The sequence below is a fragment of the Lasioglossum baleicum genome, chromosome 5, assembly GCF_051020765.1.
Source record: "Lasioglossum baleicum chromosome 5, iyLasBale1, whole genome shotgun sequence".
NCBI lineage: Eukaryota > Metazoa > Arthropoda > Insecta > Hymenoptera > Halictidae > Lasioglossum > Lasioglossum baleicum.
In genome coordinates, this window is record NC_134933.1 from 2418273 (window position 1) to 2428514 (window position 10242).

General features: G+C 36.1%; 1 long non-coding RNA gene across 4 annotated transcripts; it reads right to left on the minus strand.

Annotated features, from left to right (window-relative positions):
* Window positions 1-1496: 1496 nt before the first annotated feature.
* Window positions 1497-5393, minus strand: LOC143208591 (uncharacterized). 4 transcript variants are annotated; one of them, XR_013008937.1, is made up of 5 exons: window positions 5153-5390; window positions 4838-4990; window positions 4190-4331; window positions 3470-4081; window positions 1497-3385 (listed from the first exon to the last, which is right to left on the minus strand). It is a non-coding gene; the product is annotated as an uncharacterized LOC143208591 (long non-coding RNA). The 4 variants fall into 4 exon arrangements; XR_013008936.1 differs by having other exon boundaries at window positions 3470-3534; window positions 5153-5334; XR_013008935.1 differs by having other exon boundaries at window positions 3470-3534; window positions 4190-4990; window positions 5234-5393.
* Between the last annotated feature and the right edge of the window lie 4849 nt (window positions 5394-10242).

Below are 10242 nucleotides of genomic sequence, written 5' to 3' on the forward strand. Positions count from 1 at the left end.
CATATAAAGGTTACCTTTTTTTTTTAAATGGAATGAGGTATTTTTGAATACATCAATCGATGCAGCTGGACATTCGTTATAAAAAAGTACTAACCTATGTATGTCGAAAAGTTAGTAGTTCAGGAGATATTTCAATTTAAAAAACGTCTTAGTACGACAGTAATGGTATTTTAGAGTTTTTTAAATTGAAATATCTCCTGAACTACTAACTTTTCGACATACATAGGTTAGTACTTTTTTATAACGAATGTCCAGCTGCATCGATTGATGTATTCCAAAATACCTCATTCCATTAAAAAAAAAAAGTTAACCTTTATATGACCTTTACGCATCCACTAACGAAAAAACTAATAACATCAAAATATGCTCCACTCGATACCATTCAAGCCTATGCTGAAAAATTTTTTGCTACGAGTAACAATAGCGAGAAAATCAAGATGTCAAAATCAGGTGAGACACCCTGTATATACAGGGTGTCCCAAAATTCGTGAAAATCCCGAAAGAGGGTGGTTCCTGAGACCATTCTAAGAGACATTTTCCTTTGCACCAAAGTCAACTGCGGCTTTGTTTAGGAGTTATTAACGAAAAACACGGACCAATCAGAGCGCGCCCTGGGCCGCAGCGCCGTCACGATGCGATGTCACGGCGTACCGCGACACTAGTGATGGGCGCAATCGACTAAAAACTATCGATTTAGTCGATAGTAGCTGTTACTATTTTCAGTCGACTAGTTTTACTGAACTATCGACTGAATTTCGCAGTGGTGGGGGTTACTATTTTCAGTCGACTAGTTTTAGTAAAACGACTGAATTTCGCAGTGGTGGGGGTTACTATTTTCAGTCGACTAGTTTTAGTAATTTCGCAGTGGTGGGGGTTACTATTTTCAGTCGACTAGTTTTAGTAATTTCGCAGTGGTAGGGGTTACTATTTTCAGTCGACTGTTTTACTGAACGACTGAATTTCGCAGTGGTAGAGGTTACTATTTTCAGTCGACTGCTTTCACTGATATATATATATATATATATACTGCTTTACTAAACCCAACTAAACCAGAGGTTACCTCTCTGATTGAATTATCAAATTAATTAATTAATTCATTAACCCCATCCGTCCCTCGGTGTCAAATTGACACAGTGGTAAAAAACCGATAAAATAACAAGCAGGTGATTAGTTATTTTTCGATGATTTTTAGTCAAATTGATGAGTTAAAATTTCGGTTATGTGTTTCGCATGAAAAAGATAAAAGTCACGAAGTCTCGGGCAAATTTATACCTATAAACAATTCGATATTTCGAGAAAACTGCCAGATTGACGGAATTCAATTGTTGTATGTACTACTAAATATTAATTATTACAAATATTCTCCGAAAATATGAATGATTTATGCATTTCATTTATGTTAATAAAATATTTATTACATTCAATACAAAATTGATATTTTATTATTATATTTATCCTATCCTATATATTATATGTAATATCGATAACACCAAAAGGATTATTTATTTATTTATTTATTATACATGTATAAATCTGAAGAAGCTAGGATTGTTGTATTCTAAATAATGATAGTACAAGTTCGTGGGAATGGAACTTTATTCGACAGATCAGGTATAGCGGATTTTTCTTCCAGGCCCGCGAGATACATACTTACCGTGGCCTTGTGTGGGCCCATCGGATCTTGGTCGGCGCGACCCTTCGGAAACTCGGGGGTTTATTATGTGCTATTGAGGCCTTTAGGCCGGCAACGAAAGATTCTAAGTAACGAGACATGCATATCATAAAACATCTAAATTGCACGCGCTAAAAATAGCTTCATTGTCGCTTGCTTCGTAAACCGACCCGACCATTTGCACGCCAAATGTTTTATTGTACGTGCCGGTGGCCGCTACAAACCCAATATGTATATATAGACTTAAATCAAATAAAAATATAAAAAAATTACAGTAACATAGCATGTATTAACAAATTAATCGCAATAGAGGAAATTATAGATAAACATTAACTTAAAATTAAACATTTCTTAGTGCCCTACATAAGAATTTCTTAAAGTAATCAATAGATCCATTGAAGAAATCAATCATATCAATAAATTTAATAAAACCTAATATTTTTAGACCAGCGTTTACAATATTATTACAGTGCTTTGAGAAATTTAATGTAGGTGTAACACAGACGACCAAGTCATTAGTTTCACTAATGTTTAATTATAAACTTATAAATAATATAAAATTGTAAAGTACTATATTTTTAGATAGTCTCTCCAAATTATAATAAATAGGAAAACTTATATGGTATGAAATATGATATTGTGGAACGAAAGAATCTTCACGTGCGACTTTTCTTGGATGTGAAACCACTGTGAATATACTTATAACTTTGACAATATAAACCGGCTTTCTAGCTAAGGATTGAGATTTTTCTCAACCACTCGAGTTCAGTAACGAAATAGATTTGAACGCGTCTGCAACAGCGAACACTTTTGCAAGCAAGGAAGCGAACGCTTGGTTTTCTATGAAATCAAATAGTTTAAACCATTTTTAATTTTAAAACTGCTCCCTGAATAATTTTAATGAACTGTGGCTGCTTTTTTGGCGCTGCCCTACGCTGCTGTTTTAGAAAACTTCTTATTTCCTTGCCATATTCCTTTCCTATTGTTGTCCATTCTGCGCGGGTCTGGTCAGTCCTGATATACATGTGGCGACCAGATCCACGGCCTCTCCTGTGTCTCTTCCAGGTATCTCTCGAACCTATTCGAGATTTACGGTCAGGCCCTGGCGAACGTTTCCTTTCTTTACGACATCCTCTCCTGCTTGCCTTCCTCTGCTCTTTCCGTTTTTTATAGCATCCTTCCGCGATTGCTTCTTTCCACGTGTCTTTACCTGTCTTTCCTCTTCTCCTAGATTTTCCTTACTTTCCTATCCTTAATTTCTTCTCCTTACTTTCCTCCCACTATTCGGGTTTCCACCTCTCTTCCATTTTTTCCTTTTCCTCGGGAGTTTCTATACGTTGACGAGTCACTTAGTCACAAGTCGTTGGTCTCTGGTCTCGCGTCGTACACCAAGTTTTCTCTTAAATAAACTCGTGTTGAGGAAACATTCTGAGTTCTAAAATAGTGTTTAGTAGTATACATAAGTTTTCATAGTGTATATATAATACAATATGTATAAACAAAAGCGCTCAATAGTGTGGCAATATTTTGAACAAAAGACACCAACGAGTGCCGTGTGTCGCTTATGTAAAAGAGAATACAAAAGTGCAAAAAACACATCCAATTTAAGTGACCATTTGAAGCGCAAACATTTCACAGTGCTGGAAGCCGATCGTCGCGTGCACGAAGAAGCAGAGTCGATAGACGTGGATGATCAACTTGCAAGTGCTACACCTGGAACATCAACGCAAGCACAAGGAATTACATCGGTGGCTTTCACTTCAAATGCAAATTTGGCAATCCAAAATGAAGACTTACCAGGTATGGTGCAGAGGTCTCGGGTTCATTTAAGGCAGCTAACATTGAGGACAACTTCAAATGATCTATCACAAACAAAAATTACAAAATTAAATAATCTGGTGGCAGCCATGATTTGTAAAGATTTGCAACCGCTAACTATTGTAGAAGACGAAGGCTTTAATGAGTTAATTAAGGAGCTTGAACCACGATATAAACTTCCCAGTCGAAGAACACTGGGACGGACCATCTTACCACAATTATACATTGACACTAAAAATATAATTTTAGAAAACTTGAAAAAAACAAGTCATGTTTCTATTACGACAGATATCTGGACCAATTTAAATATGCAATCCTTTTTAACGATCACTGCACATTATTTTATTGAAAATAAATTACGCTCAAACGTATTAGCCACTAATCTTTTAACAAATAGCCACACAAGTCAATATATTGCGCACTGTATTCAAGATATTTTATCGGAATGGCAAATCTCAAATAAAATTTGTGCTGTCGTGACAGATAATGGTGCAAATATTAAAGGAGCTGTACGTAACTTAGGCTATATGCATTTGCCATGTACAGCACACACGTTAAATTTAGTGGTAAACGATTCCATAAGTGGTGTGACTGAAATAATAAATTTATTAAAAATCTGCCGTTCATTAGTTGGGCACTTTAAAACAAGTGTTGTAGCAGCAGAGAAATTAAGAAGTATGCAAAAGCAAATGGGCTTACCAGAACTGAAGATAAAAAAAGATGTAGCAACACGCTGGAATTCTTGCCTCGTGATGCTGGAGAGACTGTTTGCAATAAAAGTGCCTTTGTCTGCTGTCATAGTTTCATTAAGCAGAAGTCCCACATCACTTACAGCTGAACACTGGGAAATCATAGAAGATATCATACCGTTATTGAAACCACTAGAATATGTTACAACTGATTTATCAGCAGAAAAATATCCCACAGCATCCAAAATTGTTCCTTTAATAAGAGGAATTCAAAATGCTATAAACATGATTACACCAGAAACCACAGCAGGACTACGTTTAAAAAATAATATTTTAAATAATATTGAAATAAGATTTAACTACATCGAACAGAATAATATTACTTTAATAGCCACACTATTAGATCCAAGGTTTAAAATAGCTGTATTTGAAGACAATAGGATTGCACAGACAGCACAGAATATATTAAAAGAAGAAATAAGTTCCTTGGCAAGAACAGCCAGTAGTCATGAAACGAATGCAAATAGAGCCATAGCAGAAGAACCATCTCAAAACAATGAATTTTGGAACTTTTTTGTATCAAAAGTGTCACAGTTAAATAACCAATCTACGCATATTGAAAATGTAACAACCATCATCCGTCAATACATAGATTTACCATATGAAAACATTAAGAGTTGTCCAGTCGCATTTTGGAACAAATATAATTGCACAATGCCACAGCTTTTCGAGATAGCAGATAAATATCTTTGTATTCCTGCAACCTCTGTACCCTCGGAGAGAATATTTTCAAAGGCTGGACAGATTATGTCTGAAAGAAGAAACAGACTTTCAGCGAAAAACTTAGACCAATTGATCTTTTTAAATGTCAACATTTAAAATATATGTATATATATATATAAATTTGGGTCAACTTCATAGTGGAGACCATAATCATTTAAGGTTAGATTAATTATAATTTTGGAATTTTTACCTTAATTTAATTTTATTACTAATTTCTACTACGACAAATGTAAAATATAAAATAACATTAAATATTTTTAATTTTAGGAACCTCTCTCTCTCTCTAATAAAGCTGAGCGTCATGAAAACCATCGAATATGGAGAGCAATGAACATGAACCAATAACGCAATTCAGTCAAATAAGCCAATTCAGTCGACTGAAAACTATCGACTAAATAGTCGATAGTATGTAGTTACTAAATAGTAACTAGTCGATAGTTGAATTTAGTCGATAGTGCCCATCACTACGCGACACTCGCTTGCCGGCGCGGCTTGGCGCGCCGGGCCAGGGCGCGCTCTGATTGGTCCGTGTTTTTCGTTAATAACTCCTAAACAAAGCCGCAGTTGACTTTGGTGCAAAGGAAAATGTCTCTTAGAATGGTCTCAGGAACCACCCTCTTTCGGGATTTTCACGAATTTTGGGACACCCTGTATACTGTCATTAGTTCGGCCCTTTTCGGCCCTGAGTTATAGAGGGCGCTGAAATACTGGTCACTTCTTTAACACGGCCTTAGACCATATATACCAATAGACCCGGCATAGGTATAGTATGTGTATAGGAAAACCATAGACATATAGAGATAGACTGCGCCGTCTTATGGGCGAGTTGAAGCCCACAATGGCGGCGCGCGGTACAAAGAGTGAGAGAGAGAGCATTAGCCGGGGTCCATAGCGCTCTCTTTCTATATGATGTGTCGACACATCAATTAGAAAGAGAGCGCTATGGACCCCGGCTAATGCTCTCTTTCTCTCGCACGCCGCCATTGTGGGCTTCAGCGCTTCGTTCAGGCCGCGCAGTCTATCTCTATATGTCTATGAGGAAAACCGAGAGTGCAGCTCGGAAAAGATAAAGGACGGTGTGACGTCACAAGATAAGTTTTAAGCAGTCTTAAGATAATTTCAAAATGGCTGAAACGGCAGACCGACTGAGACCGACGCTAACCGACGCCGACACTACGCCATTGTACACTTGCTCCGTGTAAATATATTTTGTGTAGTAATTCCAAATGGTGCGAACGTGCTGTATTAAAAATTGCAGCGAAAGCTACAGATCTGGTACCAACGTATCACTTCATCAGTAAGTATTTTATTACTGTTAATTTTTGATATTATGTAGCCAAATACAATATCGCATAACCTATAACTGGTAAAATGAATATTTGATGTTTATTATATACAAGGTTTTTTTGTAATGGTTGTCAAATAATTAATGGTTATTTATTGTCCCTTGCTTTACATTAATTGCAGATTTCCTAAAAATCCAGATTTAAGGAAGCAATGGATTGAACGAACAAACGTTGAATGTACTGCTAATGAACTAGTCTGTTCCAAGCATTTCACTGATGACTGTTTTAAGCAATCTGCGTGGAGTTCGCGGCGGATATTGAAAAGTGATGCTATACCAACTTTATTAATCACCAATGATGACCAAAATGACACGAGTCCAGTAAAGAAGCGGAAAGTATATCCTGGAGATTTCACAAATTCTGACATAGAAGACGATAAAGAAAACTATGTGAATATTGTTAATGCGACAATTAAAAAAAAAAATAGAGTTATAAAAACATTACAGGATAAAACTAAAAGGCTTGAAAAAAGAGTTACTGACCTACAAACATTGGTGGATGAGCTACAAAATAATGCTATGATTACAGAAGAAGCCTCTATACATCTTTCAGTACGTATAATCTTCAACAACTTAAGTCTGAAACATTTTATTACTTAATTGGTTTGCTTTGCTTTGCTTTGCTTTGCTTTTACATATTATTTGAAAGTGTTGTATATAAATGTTTTTTCTTCTATTTTCTTCTATTGCAACCAACTCTACGTTTTATTTCTGGTTTTGTTTTTTCGCTTTAGGAAACTTTGCCTCCTTGCACCAAAACACTTTTTAAACAGTTGTTAGCGTCGCAACATACAGTATACCCTGATATTCTAAAAACATTTGCACTCACGTTGAATTTTTATTCGCCAAAAGCTTACAATTATGTCAGACAGATATTTCAAAACGTATTACCCCATCCCAGAACTCTGCAGAGGTGGTACTCTACAATTGAATGTAAACCTGGCTTTCATAGTGAGTCCATGAATACTTTAAAAATTAAGGTTAAAGAGAGTCAAGCTAAAGGCAAAGCATGTGTTTGTGCGTTAATGCTTGACGAAATGTCAATCCATAAAAAGATTGAGTGGGATGGCGAAAACTTTGTTGGGTCAGTTTTAAGAATATATTTCAAGTATATGTACTTTTATACGCTACAAAATCATAATAATTATTTGTCGTCAATAAGGTTTCCAATAATACATACAGGTATTCTACATTGCAGGTATGTGGACATAGGCACGGATGAGCAAAGTGATAATCCAGTAGAAGCAAAGGAAGCTCTTGTATTTTTACTCAATTGCGTGAATGATAGGTGGAAACTGCCGGTAGGCTATTTTTTAATCGATGGCCTATCAGGAATCCAGAAAAGCAATCTAGTCAACATGTGTCTGCAATTGCTCCATGATAGTGGAGTTACAATATGCAGTGTAACATTTGACGGCACCAACGCAAATTTAGCTATGGCAATGTGCCTTGGAGCACATCTGTCATCAGATTGTGTAAACCCCAGTTTTCCTCATCCAGTAACAGGAGAAAACGTTCAATTGTTTCTGGATCCACCCCACATGTTAAAGCTTATTCGAAATACTTTGGGGACTCATAAAGTTTTTTATGACGACAATAACAACCCTATTAAGTGGGAGCATTTTGTTCACTTAGTAAAAGTTCAAGAGGAAGAAGGTTTGCACCTCGCAACAAAATTAACGTCGCGTCATATTAATTGGTTCCAGGAGAAAATGAAAGTAAGACTGGCGGCACAGACATTTTCTCTGAGCGTTGCAAAAGCACTACAGTACTTAAGAGAAACGAATTACAACAAAAATTTCACAGACACGGAACCAACAGAGCGATTTATCATTTTCATGAACGATGCATTTGACATATTAAATAGTCGAAATTTATTAGCGAAAGGTTTTAAAGCTGGTATACAGCAATACAATAAAGATTCTATTTTCAAAAGAATTGACGAAGTGATCAAATATATCACTTCGTTAACATATGGACCGAACAGAGATCCATTGCACTTGGGTCGAAATAAAACTGGATTTATTGGATTTATAACCAGTTTGCGATCCCTCGTGCAGATATTCAAACAATATGTAGATAACAAAGAAAACAAGAGATTGCAATATTTATTAGCATACAAGTTATCTCAAGATCATCTGGAAGTATTTTTCAGTGCTGTAAGAAGTATGGGAGGACATAATAATAATCCTACCTCAAAGCTTTTTCAAGCAGCATATAAAAAATTGCTAATTCACACTGGGGTCACTGGCTCTTTACAAGCCAATTGTATTGAGCAAATACCAACCATTATTTTAAGTAGAAGTGGTTCGAAAGGGAATAGAATCAAAACTATAGATAATTGTTTAAAGGAAGCTTCAGAAAATGATGAATCGCTCGAAGCAATTAATAACGAGCACAATTATTTTATCACATCTTTAATTGCATTAAATAGTTTATCCAACTACGTCAACGACGTAGTTGAATATATTGCAGGGTTTGTAATTCGTAGCTTGAGGAAAAGTATGGAATGCGAAGTATGCTTGCAAGCATTAGTGAACAAGGAATCTAAGTGCACCTTCATAAATTAAAAAAATTATAGCCAAAATAGGCAAGCGTTGACGGTGCCGTCAAATGACGTAATACACATTTGTAGAATTGCTGAGGCGGAAATACGCCTCATGGGGAAAGCAAATGGACTGATTCAAAAAAATGTAATGCTAAAATTAATAGTAAAAATCTTGAGTAATGTTCGTGCTACAGTATTTCAAAATTATAGCGAACACATGTATGATACAAACATGGAGACGAATCATATTGTACAATTAATAAAATTAATATCGTATAAGTATTGTAATGTGAGATTGTATCACATAGGACAATGTACAGTAGTAGACCGTAAAAAAATACGCAGTAGACTAACGAAAGCGATTTTATTTTCGAATCAATAAATGTGAAAAGTGTATCTATATTGAAAATAAAAATTGTCTACATCGATGGCAAGAAATAGAAATTAAATTGAATGTTATTTCTTCCCTGAATGATTGTAATAGAACAGAAATCATGTATTGACATTTTCAATTTTTCAACGATTTTGAATTTCATCTACTCAATTTTTTTGTAAATGCATAAAGATCCGCAGTCTAGCAATAACTAATCACAAGCGAGGTAAATGTAAATTGTGTAAAACTAGCAGTACTACCTTAAAATGTTGTAAATGTGATCAATTTATATGTAAAAAACCTCTTCAGAATCAAATATCGCGCGATTCCTAAAAAATAGTTAATATATAATACTATTATTACTTTATATCTTAATAAAACATACAGAATAAACGTCTGTATCTCAAATACAGTTTACAATAGATAATTTCATGATACAATGCCAAATTCTTTGAAATTATCCTGTCCATTCTTCCCGCGTACTGGGTACATGTATATGGCGCACCCGCTGATCCCCCTCACCCCCCATATAAGCCAAGCGTAGGCACTGTCGATGAGCATAGCTTATACATCTTTCGACAACGTGACGTCACACCGTCTTTATCTTTTCCGAGGCTCAAATTATCTGCGCCGGGTCTATAGGTATATATGGTCTACGAACACGGCAGCTTACACCCCCTGGTTCAGACCTCAGACAGAAGCGGACAAGTTCGTGCGAACGCAGAAGTGAATCTCGAGTATCGCGAAAACTCGCTCGCCCGAACTTGTCCGATTCTTTCCGAACCCGCCCGACGAGATCGAGACACTCCCGGGCAGCTCGAAACCCCTTGGCAGCCCGATGCACTCGGGTAGCTGGAAACGCGCTCGAGCCGAAAATTATAAATTAAGTTTCTTTTCCCTTCTACGATACATTTTTTTTGCACGAAGACGTTTCAACCCTCTACGCCTACCGAACCTTAAAAGTAACTGGTAAATGTTTCTTTGTATGAAAATGATAAGATTGATTTTATTTAG